Consider the following 23323-nt stretch of genomic DNA (forward strand, 5'->3'; position numbering starts at 1 on the left):
AAAGCAGACTTGTGTGTTAAGGGAACTCTTCTTGATTAGAAACAATGGTATTTACACAAGGAATTTAGTGTCCAAAAGCAACGTGCACAAACCCATCCTTACAATCAAATGGAAAGTATTTAAAGTTTTAGAGCTGAGAAGTCAGAGAAGAAAAGGACTTAGGCAGTGTCTCTGTCTGGAGATGGTTGAAATGTGCCTCTGATTCCTGCATAAACTTCTATGTCTCTGGGGGGGAAAAAAGAAGAAAGAAAAAAGAAAAAGAAAAATGGATGGAAACAGGGTCATTAGATTATGTGTTGCAAGCCATTCATGGGCTGTTTGTATGAGCTATATGCATTGGAGCTATATGAGGGGGCAGGTCTGGTTTTGCATGCTGAGTGGGCTATGCGACACAAGTGCACCTTTCTTCTCGATCTGCCTGTGATCCCACACAGCACCTGAGATGGGTGTGACTTGCCAAGATGTAAATCAATATGCTGACCACAAGACATCACAAAGCAAGACTCCACCTTTGAAAAACATTATCCCTTGCCTTATTTGGTGCAGAATATTTCATCGAATCTCCTTTTGGGTCCCCCCTATAAAAATAAAGGGATTCCAGGTGCACGCTCTCTTTCCAGTGCTGTCCATCTTGGAAGCTGACCCTTACAGTTGCAGAGCCGTCCTACCCTCAACATGATAACTACTTCTGTGTTGCATTATTTCTTGCCGTTTTCGTAGCTCTTTTGAACCTAGATCATCTAGTCAGCGTGGGCAGCTGGTGGGAATTGGGTAATTAAGATCTTGTGGTTGATTATTGGGCAGAAATCATGGTGTGTGATTAAGGAGTGAGTATAGACCAACATCAAGGCTGGTACAGGCTAGATGGGTCAGAGCCAAGATTAGATAGAATTCTGGGACAGAACAGGAACTAGAAGAAGCCCCAGTAAGAAGGCAGAAAATGGATAGTGGGGACCATTTATTCCCCATGACTCACACTTCCATGAAAGGAAATGTATTCTCCAGGAATGGAAAATTATGGTAGGAATGTTTCCAGCTTATCTCCAATCTTTCTTTTTTTTTTCTCAAAAAGAGTGGCTTGTTCTTTGTAAATTTGGAAGAAGGCTTAGCTCCTGACTTTCCCATAAGGTAGCCAAGTGCAAACAAAGTGCAGAAGATTCATTCTGGGCTGTTCTTGAAAGAGAAAAATTCACTATAACAAGGATTTTGACCAAACACCTAAATACATATTCTCCAATCAGTCCTATCAGTAGTGGTGTTAACATTTTGATGTCGGTTTATGCATTGAAAAATAAGATAATAAATGAAAGGCCAGAAATACAACCATAACTTATAGGGTAACAGGAAGGGTCAAGAGAAAACTTTTCTAGAACTTGGGAAATCTGACCATTAAAGCATTATTTTAAATAGTTATTCTTTCCTATGGTATTATAGACATAAATATAAAAATTGTAAAAAATAATATTGAACTCAAAACATACCTGGGAAGTAGCTTGTCTGGTTTGCTACTTCATTTTAAAACCAAATTCAACATCTCATATCGTAAGTAGAGTGTAAGTATTTATTAAACACCTAAGAAATGCCACACATGTGCTAGGGCACACACAAATATGTAACTTGATTTTATTAAGTACTCTAATTGGTCAGGTTCTGAGTCAGTTCTATATCTAACTGCATCTCTCTCCAACATGATGTAATACGCAGTGCATGGTCCTCTCTCATTTATCTTACTACCAGTTCTGAGACATGAAAGAGATTAAATAGTTTAACAACAAAGAAAGGGTGAATATAACAAAATACCAATATGTATTACAAACTTTTAGAGGAATTAAGAACATGAGTTAGCTTTGAGATGTTGGGCAGGATTTGGATGAAAAGGAAAAAAAAAAAAAAGATTGGATATTTCCACCCAGAGCTATTGTGTGCCAGAACAACCACAGTGTGTGGATCAAATTACTAGGGCAAAAGAATAAAAGAGAATATGAATCAGTTTCACTGAGACTTCAGCTGGGCTAGTAGGAATAGGAGGGAAGGCAGATATTTCTGAAGATCTGCACCATTAATTCAACTGCTCCTTCCAGCTTCTCTAGGTTGTTTTGGATTTCAAATAATAACTATGGCATGCTTCTTTCTATAGTTTTCTATGAATATTATTATTTAAAATAATTTCATTTTAGTGTCTTTCAAAACTATGAAGTGTCTAAGAACTGGTGTACTCTGTAATTGTTGAAGTAAGTCCCTCTCCCCAGAGCCACCCTTCAGAAACCCATTAGTTAAAGTCAAATTGTGGCCTACTAACTTTGGAGTAAGACACAAAGCCTTTAATAGAGCTAAACTTTTTCCTTTTTTAAGCCTTAAAATATACTAAGTAAATATTGAGAGAGAGAGAACCAGAACCATTTAAATATTTGAAATTCTCTTTTAATGTCATAAACTGAGTTGTGATGTTTTTATTGTTTATGGATTCAAATGAATCCAATGGATTGATATCATTTTGTCAAACCTCTTGGAACTGAAAAGAAACAGATTTGTAATTGTTTCATTTTGATAAATCCTTGAACAAAATCCTCCGGAATATATTCACTAACCCTCAACCCTACAACAGGTCATGGATAATGCCAGAATGACCCTGAGTCAGGAAGACCCTAGATAGCTAGTTAGCTGTAAGGTATCTCAGGAGTTGACTTAGTTCAGTCTACACATCCCTCCTGAATCCCCAGCTCTTCTCACAAAGAAGCTAGATGGGTAGGTAGTCTGGCCTAGGTGGCCACCCTCCAAGCCTATACCTCCTTCCACACCTAACACTTTGACACATGTGATCATGGAGTTTACAGCTGATAAGGGAAGGAATACAATAAAAAGTGATTATGATTTAATTGTAATTATTTAATTGTTAATTATTTCACTGTAAATGAGGTAAATTCTTTGCTGTCTCTCTAACAGGGCCCAAAGGGAAGAAGCAAGTACATCCATGTATTAAGTATGCTTGTGCTTAATTTAAGTTATATTACTTTTCTGCATATGATAACAAAATCCAACTAGATCAAAAATTAAGTTCTATAAGAGATCAAAGTTGAGTTGCATAATATTTTTTTAAAAGAGGGAGAGAGAGAGAGAGAGAGAGAATTTTTTAATATTTATTTTTTAGTTTTCGGCGGGCACAACATCTTTGTTTGTATGTGGTGCTGAGGATCGAACCCGGGCTGCACGCTTGCCAGGCGAGCGCACTACCGCTTGAGCCACATCCCCAGCCCTGCATAATATTTTTAATTTATATTTTTTCTCACTTATTTTTCCCTTAATCTTTCCAGATTCAAGCAAATAGCCAGATCTTTGCTTTACCTACTCCAGATATAGAAAGGTAAAGTGGTCCCTACCCTTTTTGGCTTTTGTTTCTGAAAGTAAAACTAAGCCCATGGAATAACTTATACTGTTTAGTAGATGCACAAGGGATAAAACATTTTCAGGAATAAGTATTCTCCCCAGGGATGGAGGTTCTGGAGCAGGAGATATAGCTTCCAGGAATTATCCAGCAAGAGCCTAACATATAATGGCTTCAAGCAATGGCTATGATTGGGGAGGAAGGAGGATGTGGAAGCATCTGAGGACAGCCAGACCTGAAGGGACAAAACATGTGGAAAGAGATAACATTCTCTGTAGGATGCAACTAGGAAACTATTGTCCTCATTCATCATGTTCAGTTGGGTATAACCTCTCCTACCACTTGGCAATATTTCAGAGAGATCCTGGTCATTTTACCATAGCTACAGTCTCATTGTTAGGAAAGTATAAATCTAGCTTTAATTACTTGTTTGAATTAAAGCTTCTGGGTATCAGGAGTAGAAAGTACAGGCTGTTTTTACTATTAGGAGGCAGTTAAATGAGAATGGTGAGAACACCAGATTAAAGGATAATTTTATAAAATGAGGCCACTGTGCCAAGAAGCAATTTGCCTGCAACCCCATCTGGCCTAAGTGAACAAGATATGTCACATTCCTTAGCAAAGGACAAAGGTCAGGCAGTCAGTGTAGGTAATGAAGTATGGGGGTCAAGAGGATTAGGACTAGTTATCAAAGAGAGAACAATGGGTTGCTAAGGGTTATTCTCCTGGATGGAGCTCCTGTGCATTCTTGGTTGCTAAAAATTAACCTCTGCACTCCTGCCTTTGGTCACATATACACGGAAGAGAGGGATGACAATAATTAAAGAAGGGGGTTCTGGAGTCTACAAAAAGGCAAGTTGCAACCCCTACCATAGGCTTTCAGCTCCAAGGCCCCTTCCTCTCCAGAGGAGTCTGTCTCTATCACTTTCTTAAAGAAAACTTGATCTCTATGTTTGCCTCCGAGTCTCTCAGGTGTTTTATTCTTCAACACCTGGGAAAAAGAACCTGTTCCTGATCTGCACCGGACTGGTATCACTACTGCTGTCTTCTCCAGCTCTCAATACCACCAATGCCTGATTTGCATAGCTTTTGTTGTTTGTAGTTTGTCTAGAAGGTCATTATAATGTACTCAGTCTCTGCCTCTCTTCTCTCTCATATTTTTAGATTATTTAAGTACCTTCCCATCAGGGAATTCTAATCTGTGGTTCTCTGGTGAGATAGATTCCAGATGACCCATTACCACACTGCCGCTGTTGTGCCCCACAGTCTCTTTCTGCGCCAGTCCTTTTACTTCAACAGGCAGCCTGTGAAGATGGCTCAAACCTGGCTCCACCTGGTGGTGTGCAAAATTCTGGATCAATGACATATTTTGGGTTTGAAAGGCTTCCAGAAAATTAAACCAGAACAATCAGATCCTCCATCTGGCACGTTATGCCTGTGGTTTGAGAGTCATATCTGCTAAAATAGTAAGTCACCTATTGAATGTTGTCCCTGCAACTGTGTAACATGGCCATGATCTTCAGTTCGTGTAGGCCAGGAAGGTTTTTCCCATTTCAATATATTTCTCTGGACTTCTTTTGCCATAGTTGTACAGGAGGGAAAAGATAATTGCTTTTATTGTCCAAGAGGCTGAGGGAGTTATTTCTAACCAATTTCCAAAGCTAGAAATGAGGTTTTCTCATGCAAGTGTTTAAGAATAGGGTTTCCTTTCATAGAGCAAAACAGAGAAAGGGATTTTTACCCCTCCTCCCTTTCCCCAAACCTCCCTCTTTCTTTTGTCAGTTCATCAGTAGTTCAAATTCCTCAATTCACTGCTAATAACTGACTGGCACAAAGTTGGCTTCTGGTTGCTATCTACTTTCAGATTTTACATTGTCCTTGCTGAGACCATAGGGGCCATCATGTTTTGACAATTTCTGTTCTGTTGATCTTCTCTATTAATTTTCAAAACAGTTAGCAAGGAAACCCTTTATTCTGTTGTGGGGGGAAAGATCTGTTCCCTGGGCATTTATCCATTAATAATAGTTCTAAAAGAACAAAATTCCATGCTTAAAAGTGTATGATGCTACTGTGCCATTGTATTCTACTTCATCTCTAAAGAGCTATTAAATGCTGCTAGGTCAACTTTGACATACTTAGTTAATGGGGAAAAGAGAACAAAGAAAATCAACCTACATAATGGATCTGTGAATAAAAAGAAGGCTGCATGGTTGGGGGTCTCTCAAGAATCACACATCTGTGTATTATGTCTCTCACTCTGCCTTTCTGCTTTGTCAAATCTTTTTGATTTTTCAATTACACATACCTGAACTCTTAGAAAGGCATCAAAACCAAAACTTAGCAAACTCTGTCAGAATCCTCAAAACAGAAACAAAAAGCAAGGAAGGTGGAATAGAATAGAGAGGGGTATTCTTAGCTTGAAGAGAATGTTTCTGGAAGGATGACATGGTTTCCTAACAGTTTTAGGTCAATAGTTCATACTTTTCTTCCAAGTTTCATTCTTCAACTGGTTACAAGCTCTTTTACAGTTGTCCTCAAAGTTCCCTATACACTCACAAGGGCCTATTCAGGGAAATTGACAGATAACAATGCCCATTCTTTAAAAGTGTTCAAAAACACATTTTTATAAACAAATTATGTATTTCAGGCTAGCTCGTTTTTCCTGGTAAATTAGATGTTAGACATGTAGAATTTATGCCATCATCATTTCCATTGATTACAGACAGAAATATTAGGATTCCAGTGATGTGGAATACAATTAAATAAAAAATTTTGAATAGCTAGAGGAGGGCACTCTGTCCTAATGTGAACCATTTTATTTTAACAAAACCCATTACACACATATATTTATAAGCCATTCGCATATACCCCCAGGCACTTTATGTGCTTTGAAAAATAGAGTGATGGGCTGAGAAATAACCCAGGCAAATGTACTTGATAGTAATTAACATCTAAAATCCTGGAAATGGCACAGAGTGGGCAGTAAACCCAGTCCAATGTGATCGCTGGCAATATCATCTACTGGACAGAGTGTTTGAGTGGGAGCCGTGGGTTCTAAATTCCATCCAAGGCAATACTATCCTTGGAATAAATCATGTCTCTTGACTCCTTAATTTTTCCAGCATTAGAGATTGGCAGAAATGCTTGGGAAGGGAGAACATTGGCAGAGTGTCTCAAGATATTGTTTTAGCAGAGCTTTCCATCTCATACCATTTTATAATTCATATTTTTTTCTTTTTTTTTTTTAATTTTTTATTGTTGGTTGTTCAAAACATTACATAGTTCTTGATATATCATATTTTAACGAGGTAGTTCTTAAACTCACGTAACTCTAACCCTAGCCCTAACCTTAAGGTAGTTATTTTCCTAAGGTGATAGAAGAAGGGTAGAATATAATGTATCTCTGAATTGTGTTTCTGTAATTTATTTGGTTTCATTTTAGTCTACATTCCTGTCTTCTTCCTTACTGTAAATATCTCTGCTTGCATATATTCATTTTTAATAGCTAAACCTTAAGCCAGGATTGTGGTCTAAATTGCGAGGAAAGGCAAAATAGGAACTTCTTAGATGAGCACAATCAAAAAGAAAAAGTGGAGTATTCTCAATTTTAACAGACACTAGAATTACCCAAGAGAATTTTAAAAACATCGACTCCTGGCAAGCCTCCAGAACAACAGAATCAAACTTGCTTAGGGAGCCTGGGCATAAACATTTTACAAAGTCGGGTTTCTAAAATGTAGCTAGCATTGAGAGCCATTGGAACAGACATATCCACAATGAGTTAGAAGAGGATGTGTCTATGGCTGTGGAAGACTCTGGAGAATGAGATAAGAATTATGCTTAAAGAACAACAGAATTGCCTGAAGGGCAGTTCTGTGGACATGGAAAAGGGATGCAGAACCGGGGAGAATAGCAAAAGAGGTAAGCTTATACCATCACCAAGTAAAGAAGAATGGGTCTGGGAAGGAGCTGAGTCTGAGATTCCAGAGGGTGTCTTAACCAAAGACATATCACACTCTGTGACTTTGTAATTGCCAGTGTGCAGCAGGCACAACAAATTCTGCATGAAAAGAGCTTCTGAGCACACCTATAAATTGCTATTCATGTCATTCTTGAGGAGACATGTGAGAGGAAAAGTTGCATCAAAGGAGCTAACATTTACTTTCTCCTGTGTGAGATTCTATAGAAGATACAAACAAAAGACATGATCCCTGGTTTTAATGAGCATGTTTCCAATGAGTTAGAACGATTATTGTAAAGTGAATATCAATACTCATGTGACATATTATTCTGAATTTTCACTTCCAAATCATTCTTCTTTACACCTCTGATCTTCAGCTCAACTTAAGAACTATTTCAAAACAGTCTAACTAGTTGTCACATAGTGGCTCAGACTCTATATATGCTTTGGTTTTGGAGAAAGGAGACCACTATGGATGAACTTCAGAGAAGGCTGAGACCTGAGATGGGCTTGATGGCTGATCTGGCAATAGATAAGTGTATCCTTAGTCCCAGGGATAAGGATATCCTTGGTTTCTCCTATCACTTTTTCAGGTGGGGTAGTCAGAGACAAGTCAGGTTTGCTGATTCCTTATTACCTTCATGGTATATACCAACATTTTCAGAACAGATGACACTTCACACAAGTCAACTGCCATGAAGGACTCTGTCTAAACTTCCACAGTATTCACAGTGTGTTCTGGTTCCACCACACATGCCCAACAGAATAATACCATAAAGGCTTTACCAGGATAAATCCATGGATGTTATATGTGAAAAAGGAGGACTAAGTCTAAAATCATAGTTGGACAAAGAATAAATTGTGTATTGATATTACATTACAATACATGACAAAATAATATTTTGTTTCCAGACTTTATAGCTATGCTGTGAGCATCTAAGTTAATTAAAGCTAGTGTTCTGGAAGAGCTGTCACCAACAAGCTCCATCAAGAATGGAATAAATGAAAGGAATCAGAGAATAGGGAGAAAAAGAGATGGAGAGGTCTACAGAGAAGGGGACAGTGTCAAGAGCAAGGAGGGCCATTCAGTAGGAAGTCAGCCAACACAGGCTGTCTGCTTCAGGGTCTTCCTGAGGACTATCTTTTGCAGGAGTGATCCTAGAGTTTCCCTAAAACCACAGCTGGCCAAGATTGGCTGTACATCAGCAACACCTGAGAAGACACCTAGTGGCTCAGAATCACTGAAACAGGACCCAGGGTTGCATAACTGCTAAAATTGCCAATGTTGGTGCTGATGTGCAGCCATGCACTGCTCTGGAAGAGTTCTCACAGGAAAGGCTGGGAATGGATGACTGTAGGCTCCACCATCTGCACCAAAGAGTATAAGGTAGCAGACCAGAAGTTTAAAATTTAGCATGTCTTGTGTTCAGGCCAGGAACTTACATCTTTAACAAGCTCCCCAGATTATCTTGATACTAGTGGTCCAAGGATCACAATTTGAGGAACACTGTACTGGGCTGTGAGTTAATGTCAACTGGTAGAGAAAGCCAGATGACCTAGTGCAGAGTCCTCTGAGGAAAAGACTGGGGATAGCACACCTAGCCCTGCTATGGTTTGGATATGGTTTGAGAGTGACCCCAAAGGAGCATATATTGGAAGTTTGGTCCCTCATGTGGTGATGGTAGAAGGTGGTGGGACCTTTAAAAGATGGGGCTTAAAAGAAGGTAATGAGTCCACTGGTGGTATTACCCTCGAAAGAGATATAAGTTGGTCATACAGATGAGATAGTTGTTCTCCTGAGAGTGAACTTGTTATGAAAAAGAAAGATTGGCCCCTCCCTATTCTCTAAATCTCCCACTATAATTCCATCTACAACAATATGACCCAGTTAAGGGGACCATAACCAGAGGCCAAACTAATATGGTTGCTGTATCTTGGACTTTCAGGCCCTATGACTTTGAGTTAAATCAACTTCTTTTCTTTATGAAGTATCCAGCCTTGTTATAGCAATGGAAAACAGACTAATAAAAACTCCTTCTTTTCCAGCAAGTGGGCAGCACAGAATGAGTATTTCTACATACTATGTAGGCCATGGCCTCCTTATGGGAAGTGGTGGATTAGACTGAAGTTGGAAAGAAGAATCATCAGTTGAGCAGAGGAATTGGACTATTTCATAAACCTGAGGGTTTCTCTCAGTTCTTACTTGGTAGTGTTTCTATGTAAGGTAACTGTTGTTGTTTGGGTGTTTTAAAGAAAAAATTTTAAGGGGCTGGGATTGTAGCTCAGTAGTAGAGCACTTGCCTAGCACGTGTGAAGTACTGTAGTTCAATCCTTAGCACCACATAAAAAAATAAAGGTATTGTGTCTGTATACATCTAAATTAATACTTTAAAAACAAATTTTAAAATATCAAGATATATTTCTTTGAAAGAAATTATTTTGTTTTTATTGAATATTTATTTTAGTACCAATAATAAAATGGCTTTGAATGTATTCATAAGGAGACAAATACAGCCATTGCTTTTAAATAGCTTAAAATATTTATCATATTTCATACTTATCAAATGTTTTCTTTTTTATATATTCAATATTCACAATAAAATTATGATCATCTGCCAACCCTATAACAAAAAGAAAATTAAAGTCCAATAGATGGCACTGTTTGCTACTTTTTACAAATGCATTCTGAGAATAGTCACCTTACCACCAAACTTATATATTTTTAATTGTATAAGTTCAACTTCCATTTTTTAAAAGCATTACTTACAATGATTCTAATCATTATGTCTTTTCCAGGCCCACATTAAGAGAGTCTGCCACAGTTTATTAAATCAAAAACTGCTTCAGAATTATTAATCTTGAGAACAAAAAGCATTTACCTTGATCCTTCTCTTTCAGTGTTCCTAGGACAGCTGTTTTTCTCCTTCTCTGTCAACTCCCCCACACACTACAGATGTGATCAAAAAAAAAGATGAGAGTTCAAACATTAATTTCAAGACAGAACTACACTTGTGTCTAATAAAATTATGTTTATATTGAGAACACAACTAGCTGTTCTCAAAAGTTTTTTTGGCAAATATTATAATACATTTATAAATAAAAACCTTATATTGTCTTTTGACATAAGAAAAGGAGTAGTATAGGTAGGTCTCTGAAACAGAAAGGGCACAGGTATCTTTGGAGATCTGGTCCCAGCTCTAATCATGTAGAATGGTAATTAGCTTTTCTGCACATCCGTCTTATCACATTTATAGCTGTGATAATAATGCCTACTCCATATGGTTATTATGAAAATGAAATTAGATAAAATATGACACCCACTACAGTACACAGTATATGGTAGATACTCAGTAAATGGTATTTTGTTTATGTTATAGTGAGCTTAGAGTCAGACATGCCACAAAGCTCTCTTCAAGGAGTCCAGAAAAATAAGTTCTATAATCTCCATTATCAATATGTTTAGTCCCAACTCTCCTCCAACCTAAGCAATGCTAATTTACTGTGTTTTCTCATCATTAGCATCAAACCTATACTTTTGAGCTTCCTGGGCTTTGGAGGCACACAGAGGCAATGGAGAAAGCATCATTTACTGTTGAAGGTTAAAGCAGTGTACTTTATAATCTCCTCCTCAGCTGCCAAAGCCAATTTAATACAGAGAGGTGAGCACATGGCTGAAATGTTTAGCACAGTATCTATTTTTCCCATCTTGTCTTAAGATTATGAAAATTACATATTGTCTACAAAAGGTAGTGTTTCTAGTTAGTGATAGTTTCCCAACATCAGGGCAGTAAATACATCAAAGTGCCAACTTATTCTGCATGAATTAAAATTTGATTATCTGTCAGTATTCAGTTTAATTAAAATTCAAAAGTAATGCAGAAAAAGATTTTTAAAATGAACTGAAATATACAGAAGGAAGAAAAAATACCAAGAAGTAAAGAGAAAAGGGGGAAAAGAAAACTCACCCTAACAATAGCTTGAGTTTTCTATATTTATCCATGTGTATTTGCTTCGCTTGGCTGTCAATTTTAATTGGTCTGCAACATACTGTGGTTCTAATGGATTCAGAATTTCAATTGTTGCTTCCATCTTTTATAGTATCCAAAATGCAGTCTATTCCTAGTGAATACTAAGACTTTCTCTTATTATAGAAATAAATAGCTTATTAAATCTACTGTTAGTTTTTATAGCTGATGACACAACTCTTTACAGGTGCAGAAAATGGGAAACTGTCTCCTTCACAAATCATATTTACTTTACTAAGAGCAACGATGATTCATCAAGGTTGGCCCAATGCTAATTAAGACTTTGTAAAGGTTAAAACTAAGGCAGGTTTATACCAAAATGTCATAAGCTCACACTGCTTTGCATATCTTTCCAATGAAATTGCTTTTGGGATGTCAAGACTAGTATTAAAAAGGAAAAACCCTATTCTGTCTGTGTGTGAATGGGTATGCAAATACATGTATCTGTACAAAACTTGATGATTTTAGAATTTGAGAGGCCACATGATACACACACACACACACAAACACACACACACACAGATACACACAGGCCTTGGAAAAAGACAGATCTGGATATCTAGACAGATTCTATCATTTATTAGTTTTCTTACCTTGGGAACTTATTCAACCTTTCTGAAGCAGAGCTTTGTCATCTATAAAAAATGAGAATAATAACATATGCCCTACAGGAAGTGATTGGTGTACTTTATCATATTGCCTAAAATGTAGGAGATGTTCAATACCTGATTAAAATTCAACTCAGTGTATAGGTGGGCCCTTATATGACTTGATATTGAAAATCTAGATTTTTCAACAAGAAATTAGTTGTTGATGATTATTTTCAAAGGTTATTTTATAAAAAATATCAGGAGAATCACTTGAAAAAGCATTTATTCATGTACACAAAATTTTTAAAAACAGTATTGTGAAAATTTTAAGTGAAATATACTTATAGAATTAACAGAACACCAAAGGACTCAATGTGTTGTTTCTGGACCATTCATTTATTCATTCCTATTAATAAAAATGAACCATCTTCACACTTGGGTAAAAAAATCTAATAAGTATTTATCTATGTTTCACTTTAAATAAAATTTGCTGATCTTTAGATATTTAGGTTTGCTAGTTTAGCCAGTGTCAATATGTTACATATATTGTCATATATAATATATATATATATATATATATATATATATATATATATATATATATATAAAATACATATATATAATACATATATATTTTTATATAAATGAATACATGTTTTGCCCTGTTCAGAAATGTTAGTCAATATGTGACTAATCAGCATATGAAAATTAAAGGGAAAGAAAAATAAACATGAAGAAAAATTAAGAGTCTTGGGGTAGGAAGATGAAACCCACTTTCCTCTGCCATTTTTCTGCATGTCCCTCAGCCTTAACTTGATAAAAAAGTTGGAGAAGTACAAAAATTCTCAGATGACTTTATTAATGGGATAATAATATTGAACTACCCCATGTTGATACTGACTGAATTAATAAATCCCAGGTTGTATGTTCTATAATTATTCAAAACGTGATTAGAACATATCATAAGGTCTTCATTTTAAATAAGCTTTTCTTCCAAGAGAAATGATGATTCATTTGTGGATGGATGATTCACTTGTCAGTTTTTCTGGAAAATGAAAACCAGACCAAGAGATGTGAGTTTTTCTGTAATACAACAATATGTGTGTTGGAGAAAATCTTTAGAAAAAAATTGGTGGTCGATCTTGAATTGATTCTGATTCTGAGAAATGAGATAGTAAGTTCAACCACTCATTCCTTTGAAAAGATATTTAGCTAAGATGCTAGTAAAAAAAATAAGACAAAGCATCTGAAAAGTGATAGCATTAATAGAAAGGATATTGATTTGGTCCTGAAGCAACGGCATATATTAAAGATATGCACTGTGACTAGATTTTTGTTCTGATCAGGGTTGTAGGGATTTCTAACAACCAATAGGTTAGCATCTCCTTCACCCAGATCTGTCCTTCCACATCTAAGAAAAGTAGACACTGAGAAGTACACAGCCATGCTAACACCCTTCTGAACTTCATTACTCTCAATGCCCACCACCCTTTGAAGCTTGCTGCAATCCACGAATGGCTCAGAGCTTTCCTAAGCCATTAGCACAGACAGAGGATATGAATATTAGACTCCCTATTGTAAATCCCTGTGTGTCCTTGAATCAGTGTTTGGCTTTGGGAGGGTGGGCATTCTGAATAGCTCACAAAGCTTTTACAGTTAAATACACCATGTATTTTCTTAATGAAATAAAAAGCTAAGCTTTCACTTTCTAGGCCTTTTCCATTTATTACATTTTGCAGGTTACAGTTAAGTCTATGAGAGAAGTGGCTACATCACTGAGTTACTGAATGCAACTTGTTGGGAGAAAGATAAGACTGGAATGCAGTACTGAAACAAAGATTAACAATACATAACAGTATGGATTAAGCAAGAGTTAGATGGTAAGGATATCAGGCCTTTCCATTGATTCAGTAATTTGTTTTTAAGATCTGATTTGATCAGCATTATTAATAATTGAATAAACAATGATTTCCAAAGCACTTCCTATGGGTTAGGTGCACAGCTAAGAGCTGCAATACAAAGGTACCAAAACAGATGTGATTTTGACATGTTCAAAACCCATCACAGTTATTACCTTGAAGTTCCTTTGTCACTGGTTAAGAATCACACAGAGATGCTGCAGGTGTGGGTCCTCCTCTAGCTGTGCTACTTGCTGTAGGACCTTGGATAAGGCACATAACTGCTTACTCTTACTTATCCTCTGTGGCACAGGAAGGATGACTGTCAAACTGTACTATCAGGCTTTCCTCACAGTGTTGGTGTGATGTATGAATAAAAATTGAGAGGAGAGTGCTTTGAATATTGTTAAGTAGCCATTTTCTTTTCTCCTCGCTATAGACAGAAATAATCACTCTCACCTCTTCACCTCACATGGATGCTGTTGCTTCTTGGCATTTATAGAACAACAATGCTCTCTCCCTGATTTACAAATAGAATTAGACAGAGTTCCTGCCCTGTGATTTTTAAACTAGGCAGATATGCATGATAAAAGATGAGAAAACACACAATGCAGACAAAATTGTGTGATCATTAATGTGTTCACAGAAGGCCTCAGTGTTTTCATAGTCCTTAGGATATTTTCTTATTGTGAAAAAAAATGTAATGTGCATGATGTAAAACAAAAAGAAAAGTATAGTACAAGACGACTGAAAAGAAATTAAAGAAGGGAATAAGTGAAACATGGGTCAGGTGAGTAGAACTGTATTAATACCCCCCCAATACATTAGCATTTAAACAATAACTTAGATTTTACAAAACATTTATGAAAACAATATCACTCTCATAATAACTTACTGGTATGGGCATCACCATTAGCTTAAATTTAGATCTGAGAAAGCTGGACAGGAGCTGGCAAAGTAATTTATTCTAGGTAAGACAGTAAGTGGAAGAATCATGGCTTGAACCCAGGATTTCTGACTCTTTAAGATTTGTACATTTTCTATCTCCACATCACATCAATAAATCAATGGCTTAAAATAAAGCACTATCATCGTGGGATGGGGAAGAACTCTGAAAGATAAATTTAAAAGCAAATTCAAAGCCTGGGTTGAATTTTGAAGCATGGTCCCTTACATCTCCTTCATATTCCTTTTCTTGATTTTGCAAGTTAATTCTATTGGTTTCCAGAGAAATGCAGTTACTAGGAGGGCTTTATGAAATGGTCATTCCAGGCCAACACTGCTTCCTTAAGACATGACTCTGAGGGCTTAATTGTGGATTGTGGTTTTGTGTAAGTAATGAAAAATAGATACATCCAGGGCTGGGGCTGTAGCTCAGTGGTAGAGTGCTTGCCTAGCACATGTGGGACACTGGGTTCGATTCCTCCGCACCACATTAAAAAAAATAAATACAGTTATTTTTTAAAAAATAAATGTGCCCAAGTGTATGCAATGAAGTTCTCTTTTGAGCAGAGAAGCAGCTACAATAAGTCAGAGGAAAAAGTAAGAGAGCTGATACCTTGAAGAAATACAGAGAAAGTGGACAAGTGACCTCAATGGTGTATTGGTGGAGAAAGAGAGCAAACTCTACATTTCTATATCCCTTATGGGCATGTCAACACCAGGGAAGGAACAAATGCTGTAAATTGTCTCATTTCACCTTTACAAAGGTCATGAGAGGTAGGCACTAAGTTGTCACTATTTTTAAATGAGGATGCTGAAAGTCTAGTGAGGCTAAAAGAAATTTACCCAAGTTCATAGACCCATGATTCAAATGCAGCTCAGTCTGATGAAAACTCTCCTTATAGCTTCACTTTTCCATGCTTCCTACCTTACCTTTAAATATTAATATTTATTCTACTGACATTGGTTTGTAAAAATTAAGTTAAAGGGCATATAGCCAAACTACAGATATAGTTTATCTCATGTGTTACACTTTGTTACTTCATCATTTTCTTTATATTTGTTGAAATACAGAATATAAATTATTTACTTAAAACTTTCACAACTTACAACATAGGGTATATGTATATTTAAAGAGAACTCCAAAAATCTCACCTTATTTAATTCTGTCTTCCTCCCCACCTCTTTTTTTCCCATTCCATTAATTCTACAGTTTTAATTTTAAGAAAAGTAGCACAAGAAGTCCTGGTACCTTAGATTTGTAGAGTGGAAGGGGCTGGTATGAAGCTGTTTTACTCTGGGAACCTGTTGCCTTCTGTACAGCTAGTGAATTGGCAAAATTATTAGCTTTGGTGTACTTTTTGTTAATGGTGATAGCTTGCTTCCTGGATAAAATAGTGAGCATACTCATCTGTGAAAGTAGAAAATTCTATTGGAACTTGAACTGAACTTTGTTCAGTATAGTTTATAGACTCTTTTTAAAAAAATGCTTCTTTAGTTGTAGTTGGACATAATATCTTTATTTTTATGTAGTGCTGAGGATCAAACCCAATGCCTCACACATGCAAGGTGGGCACTCTACCACTGAGCTACTGCCCCAGCCCTAGACTCTTAAAAAAAAAAAAAAATATATATATATATATATATATATATATATATATATATATATATATATACACACACACACACACACACACACACACAGCCTATTATGAGTCTATAGAGCGNTATATATATATATATATATATATATACACACACACACACACACACACACACACACACACACACATATATATAGTAGAGAGACACAATACCTTTATTTTGTTTATTTATTTATTTTTATGTAGTGGTGAAGATGGAACCCAGTACCTACACACGTGAGGCAAGCGCTCTATTGCTGAGCCACAGTTTATAGACTGTTTATAGACTCTTAGAAGCAAAATGTAACAAACTCCCCAGATTTTGCCTGCAGAATTTGACAGAACATGAATTCAAACAATTCACCATCTCTGGGCAAGCCCTCTGCAGAACCAGTCCATGGCCACTCCAGTGAACAATCTGGTTACTTATTGAAATCAAGAATCTTTTCTGTTCCTCGGGGACTGTTGTATCAAATCCAAGGTTAGAGCTGGACCTCATTTTGGGGGTAGAGGTTAAGTAATGCAAAGCAACCACAGAATGGCCAGAGGCCAAGGAGTAGGGCTTGTGACTCCAGAACACGTCAGCACAAGGTGACATTAAAAAGTGCTCACTATTAGAAATAATGAAAGTAGAGAAATAAAGTGGGAAGGTGTCAAGGTTGACCAGTCAAAATTCTCAGGACTTGATGAGCAAAGATCCCATCTTGATGAAAAGTATGAATGAAAAAAAAATTGAACTTTTGTGAAAGTGTTTCACTCTTTTTGCTAAAATGATGGCATTTAGATGGTTGTGCTTTGTCTTGAAAGACAATTAAAGAAGACAAATATAAATTTAAAAAAAATATCTGGAAGGATGTATACCAAAATAGTATCCAAGGTTCATCCCTGAGAGATAATGTTACTGAGATTTCTTTTGTTTTTTCTTTATACATTTTGTAGTCCCCTCCCCACCACAATGAGCACACCCACTACTTTTACAATTAAGTTTGGGGATGGGAATGGCAGAGAACAGTAAACTATTTTTGTTTAAAAGAAAAGAAGTCTTACGGTTGGTACTAATCTGCAAAATGAATGTTTGCATAGTCAAATTAGCACAGCAAAATGTCATTGGGGAAGCAGAATCTGCATGACAGAAGAAAAAGAAGAGAGAATAATTAAAAACAAATGAACGCAAAAGCCTAGAACAGTAGTAGAATTTATAGAATTACAGCACCTCTAAAATTATGGAATCTGCAATTTCCTGCATGTGTCAGTTTGTGCCAACTTTGGTTGTATGTGGTTTTCTTAAAATATCCTTGGAAAGGACTTCCAGGAACCAACAACCCAGTTCAACCTTACAATCTAGCAAATGTTTCCAGAATTTCTGGAGAAGCTTCCCATTCATGTCTGCGTTCCATTTACATCTGCCACATACTTTTCATTTAGATCCAAGATTATACTATGTCAGGACCCTTTCTTGTTTACATCATGTAATTTTTTAAACAAACCAATGAGGTAGGGTTGTTATCCATATTTCACATGTGTAGTAACTGAAGCTAACTAAGTAAGGTGCCCAAGGTCACATGGCAAGTGATTGGCTGGGCTGGGATTTGAATTCAGATCTTATGACTTAGTGTCCTGTGCTATTATCATGCTGCATTAAGACCTGGAAAAGTCAAAAGGTGTGACTTCCTATTTCCCATAGGAAGCTTCTGGGACCCCTGGGGAGGCAAGTTATGTAAAGTGTTCAATACATGGATGGCTGGGCTTTCAGCAGCTCTAATTAGGTAGATGGCTTTATGTCAATGCCACCATATAAGTGGCAGGGAGTCCATGTTACACTGCTTTTAACCATTGAAAAAATTTTTTCTGTGGATTATTACTTTTCTACTCTTTATAATTTTATCATGAACTGAGTGAAGGAGTTATATTTTTAAAAGTTATATTAACCAAAATATTTCTGTGTTAATAAGTAAAAAGAATCTGAGAAGGCAAATATTAAGAAATCCTAAAGAGTAATAATAAAATATTATATTAAAGTCATCCAAGAATAGACTGCTGGGTCTTTGTGGATACAGAAATTTCACACTACATGGGCAGCCCTACAAATTCTTTGATGGATTGATTATAAGCTGTAGCATATTCTAATCTTTCTACTCTGCCCAGGGATCCCTGGCATAGGTAATCCACAGTTTCCATTTTATATCCCCAATCTCAAATTCAGATGATGGTATTAGACTAGCTTTTTACTTTATATAACATGTGATAATATAAATTATTACTACAGGAAGCATGAATGTGAAAATATGCACATATACATTGTTCATTAGTAATCAGTTCTCACCAAAACCATGTACTTATTTAATAATTGCTCTATTCAGTCTTATTTGTAGTTTAAATTGAAGTTCATTGTACCTGGTCAAGTGATAAATTTGCCTACATCCACATTTTTGTTCTCAAGAATAATGATAGGTAAATTGTAGGCTCCTTACTCAGTGCAAAGAGATCTGATTATGAAGTAGGGACTTACTAGTTGTTTAGCTAACTGATTTGCATGTGCATCTTTTTGTGTTGGCCATCAAATGAATTTCTGGGTTAAAAAAAGAAGTGAGGATATTAGCAAGTCTACAAATTCATTTTCCTTTAGCCATAACAAATCAGTATGGGAAGGATCTATATTAGGCAGGGCTCTTAACCTGAGCACCAGAGAATATCCCCTCAACTCCCTGAAATTTTATTCAAACGTTTTTGTGAACATTTGTATGTTCATTTTTTTCTGGAGAGAGGATCCATAGCTTTCTTTGGCTTCCATGAAACCCCCACACTTCATAAACTATTAGAACCATGGGTATATAACATACTACCTGCACCCCAAATTTCAGCGCTGATGATTCAGAAAGAAAACTTGTCTATATTTTTGTTTAGAATAAATAATAAGCTTCTGATTTTTTTTTTTTACTTTCCTGCTGAGAGCCATTGCCAAGTAGGAATGACTCATGGCAATTTCTTTGTCAGCCTACCCCATGTTGCTTAGAGGAAGGACTCTCCATTGTGGAAATGGGCTTGCCTTTGGACCCAGGTCATTTGCAGTGACATTGCATGTATGTTTGAGTAAGGTGACCCTGCTCAAGGACCAGGGTGGATCCGGGTTTAGGGAGGATCCTGCTGGATTAGGGTGGGTCCAGGTTTAGGGTGTATCCTGCTGGGAATAGGGAGTATCCCGCTCCTTGGGTTTAGGGCGGTTCCAGGTTTAAGGTGGACCCTGCTGGGAATACAGCATATCCTGCTGCCTCAAGCGCCTCCCCACTCCTTGAGTTCCCATTGAGCTCTCGGGGGATTCAGAGAGTATTTTGGGATGCAGAACCCAGTGGAAGTGTGGATTTTGCCCAGAATGTGCTTGTAGAGTGCCTGTGTGAGTTCGGGAATAAAGAATTGCTGTTTGAATCTACAAGGCTGTGAGTGGCTCGTGATTTTGTGCCCAGCCAGACTGCAGCACTTTCCAAAGGATGTCTGACATCAGGTCAGAATTAAGTTGTCCTAAGAAGCATCTGTAATAATACAATGTATAACAACATATACACAAATAAGGTAATTCAAGACTGCTTCTTGCTTCTGGGCTCCACTCTGCACTTTAGTACTAGGTGCGGGTCAAGGTGTTTTTTATCATTTAAAACTCTAATGGACTAAGTGATCTGGGACCTAATTGTGGGGGAAATTACCTGTATCCTTATGCATGCTCACAGTCACTAAAATCCACAGCAGTGCACTTCATCTAACGGTTCCTGCCCTCTCACTTCAAAGAATTGAGGCAACCTGTGTCCAGACTGAGAAGTTGACTTTGGAATTCATAGTACTTCTCACAGCCTAAATTTACCAGTCTTGAGAGGTGAAAAGCTTTTTTTTTTTTTTTTTAATCTAGACTGAACAGTTAGATGTGATCAAATCAGCTTAAAGTGTTTCTCTACATGCTCCACCCCTTCACAACCCTGTGATATTAAGGAAGTTAATATTTGACCAGTTTGTTGCACTTTTACAAATTGAAAAAAAATGTAGCTACATTAAAGAACATTCCCATTTTAGGAAGAAAAATAGACCTTTAGAAATATGCTATTGGGTCTCAGACTTACTGATAATTAAGTATAAAAATGAATGTCTCAGGGCTGGGGTTGTGGCTCAGTGGTAGAGCACTTGCCTAGCATGTATGAGACACTGGGTTCGATTCTCAGCACTACATAAAAATAAATGAATAAAATAAAGGTTCATCAACATCTAAAAAATATTTAAAAATAATGATTGTCTCAGCTGTACATTTTATTATTATCTAGCAATTATGCAGCATGAGCATCTATGGGTTAATGACAGTTTAATCACAGTTGCTTCTCCAAACTTTTAAAGTATCTCAGAAATACTACATATCTTATTTTGTTTTTCTTTCCATTATCTTTTATTTGTCAGTAACTTATCTTTTAAATTAATATCCATTCACATTGCTGCATGCCTACGTTATTTTACAATGTTAGCTTCTTATAAATATCTATTTTTACAAAGAAAAGACTGCTCCCTTTGGTGTCCACCAAAGAAAACTACAGCTTTGTTAACATTCCAGCAAGTAAGACAAGAACTTGGGAAGCTGCTGAAACCCTAAAGGCGACTTTCTAAGGAAAACAAAACTTTAAAATTATTTTGGAAGAATTTTCACCAACACCTATTTTTTTAGGTTGCCTGTCAAGGGTCAATTTGGGGTATCAGTTTTCTGCTTGCTCTACAAGTTTTAGAGATTCCTTTCAAGTAAAAATTTCTTTTTACTTGTTTTCAACATAATAAAAAGCATAGGAATTCCAATATCAAAACATACATCTTCCAAGAAAGATTATAAATTGAGTGAAAGTGCAAGTCATATAAAGGGACCCCTACTAGATAACACAAAATGGATTTATTTGGCAGCACCCAAATAAATTCATTTTAATTTTCACTTTATTTCAGTTACATTTCACAGCTGTGATATCCTAAATGGAGAGAGAAGCTGCTCACAGAAGAGTCTAAGTTCAAAGGAACTGAAATTTAGCATGGAATGTGAAATTGAGGACTTCAGCTTCTAAGGAGATGATTGTGCAATCACCAAGGTTGAAGGATGTGAGCTTGGTGCTACAGCAGAATAAGTAGCTTGGACAACCACACATTTTGGCCAGTGTTCATGAAGTTTTGCTCTTTGCAAGAGAAAAGTTTGTACCCGACAAGCTATCAAAACGTACATTTCTCTTAAAACTCTTTTCCCATCATCTATTCTAGAAGGGACTGCATAAACTAAAAATGAAGAGTGACTTTAATATTTTGAGAGGCTCGGTTCCCCTTGGACCTAAATAAAGCAAACTTGAGCCTTCTCACATTCAGAGTATCCCATTGGGTTCCTTTGCATGCATCCTTTGGTAAGGTTGCACAATGGGTCAATATTCTCTATTTTCTTTCTTTGCACTGGGGCTCTAGCTGCCAGAGGGGAAAATAGCCACACACAGGGAAATGGCATAAGTTAAAATCAAGCAAGCCTAGTGGGATGGTAATGATTTCCCAGCATCCAAGTTTTTTTTTTTTTTTTTGCCTCTGGGATATGTGAAGCTAGAAAACAATGCCATTCATTCAACATTTATAGAAAACACACAATGTAAGCGGTACTGTGCTAAGTACTGGAGGACATGCAAAAGTATGCAAAACAATCCCTGCACAGGATTCATGCCAAGAAGTGCATTTCAAGTATTACCTTGCGACCCTTGAAGAAATACATAGGTGAATAGAAACCCACTCGAATTTTAAACTAAGCATGGAATGATATGTTTTAGGAAGCAGGACAAATAATGTGCTTTCAAAATTTATTTCTAGGTATTACAATGTAGAGTGCATGGGCCAGGGAATAGGGTTCTTGGAGAAGCCTGATTGAAAAGAGGCACCGCCTGGATGCCTACACAGCGGAATCCTAACAAAGAGGCCAGCAGTCTTATCAGGGAAGTGGGTAACTTTCAGAAGAACTGGCCTCCAAGGAGGACAAAAAGGCCCAACCAACTTCAGCTCCCTAACCCGCATACTTTGCCCAGGCCAGACAGTAGTCTGCGTTGGCCAAATTCCTCTGTGCACCCCAAACCAGCATCTTCGCACAGGCCGCCTACATCCTGGAGACTGCCACGTGCGCCCGGGTTCCGGGCTCAATCCCTAAACAGGCCCAGCGCCTTCAAGGTCGCCATGGCAACTGAGGGGTTCCTATCTTAGTCCCTCAGAGCCCAGCCGAGAAGTCCCGACCGCGGCAGCCACCGGAGGAAGCACTCTTGGCCCCTCCTCAGAGCAGGGGTAGCGCGATCTCGAGCTGCAGGCGCCACTTTTGCCGCATCAGTGGCTGCGCGCTCCACTTGGCTTATCCAGGCTCGGATCCCGAGCCCAGAGAGCTGCGCTGCCTTTATCTCCACCTCTGTCGCCACCTGGCGGGCAGCTCCTCCAGGCAAGATGGGCGATCGATCTTCTTTCCCCGGCTTTACGGATTTCCGGGGGCAAAGAATTTTGCCTCGGTCCCTACGAGCATCTCTCAGCCTCTTTTCCCCCTCCCCTTGCGACTCCCCCACGCTGTGGGCGCGCGCGCGCGCACATACACTCACACTGGCAGGCGCGCGTGCGCACGCCCGCGCGCCCCGAGCCGCGGCAGTCTCCAGCGCCCCTGAGCAGACTCCACTCTCCCGGGCGCCGCTACTCACACAGGCGTTCCAGCCGCCACGGGGCGTCCTCTGTCTGCGGCAGCAGCGACGGTGGCGGAGGGCAAAGGCGTCTGCAGCCTGGCCCCGACTGGCAGCTTCGTGCTTGGGACAGAGTCCGGGAGAAGCGGAGAACGAAGGAGGACGCCGAGGCGAGGAGGAGCCGCGCCTC

The sequence above is a fragment of the Marmota marmota genome, unplaced genomic scaffold (assembly GCF_001458135.2).
Source record: "Marmota marmota marmota unplaced genomic scaffold, marMar, whole genome shotgun sequence".
Taxonomy (NCBI): domain Eukaryota; kingdom Metazoa; phylum Chordata; class Mammalia; order Rodentia; family Sciuridae; genus Marmota; species Marmota marmota.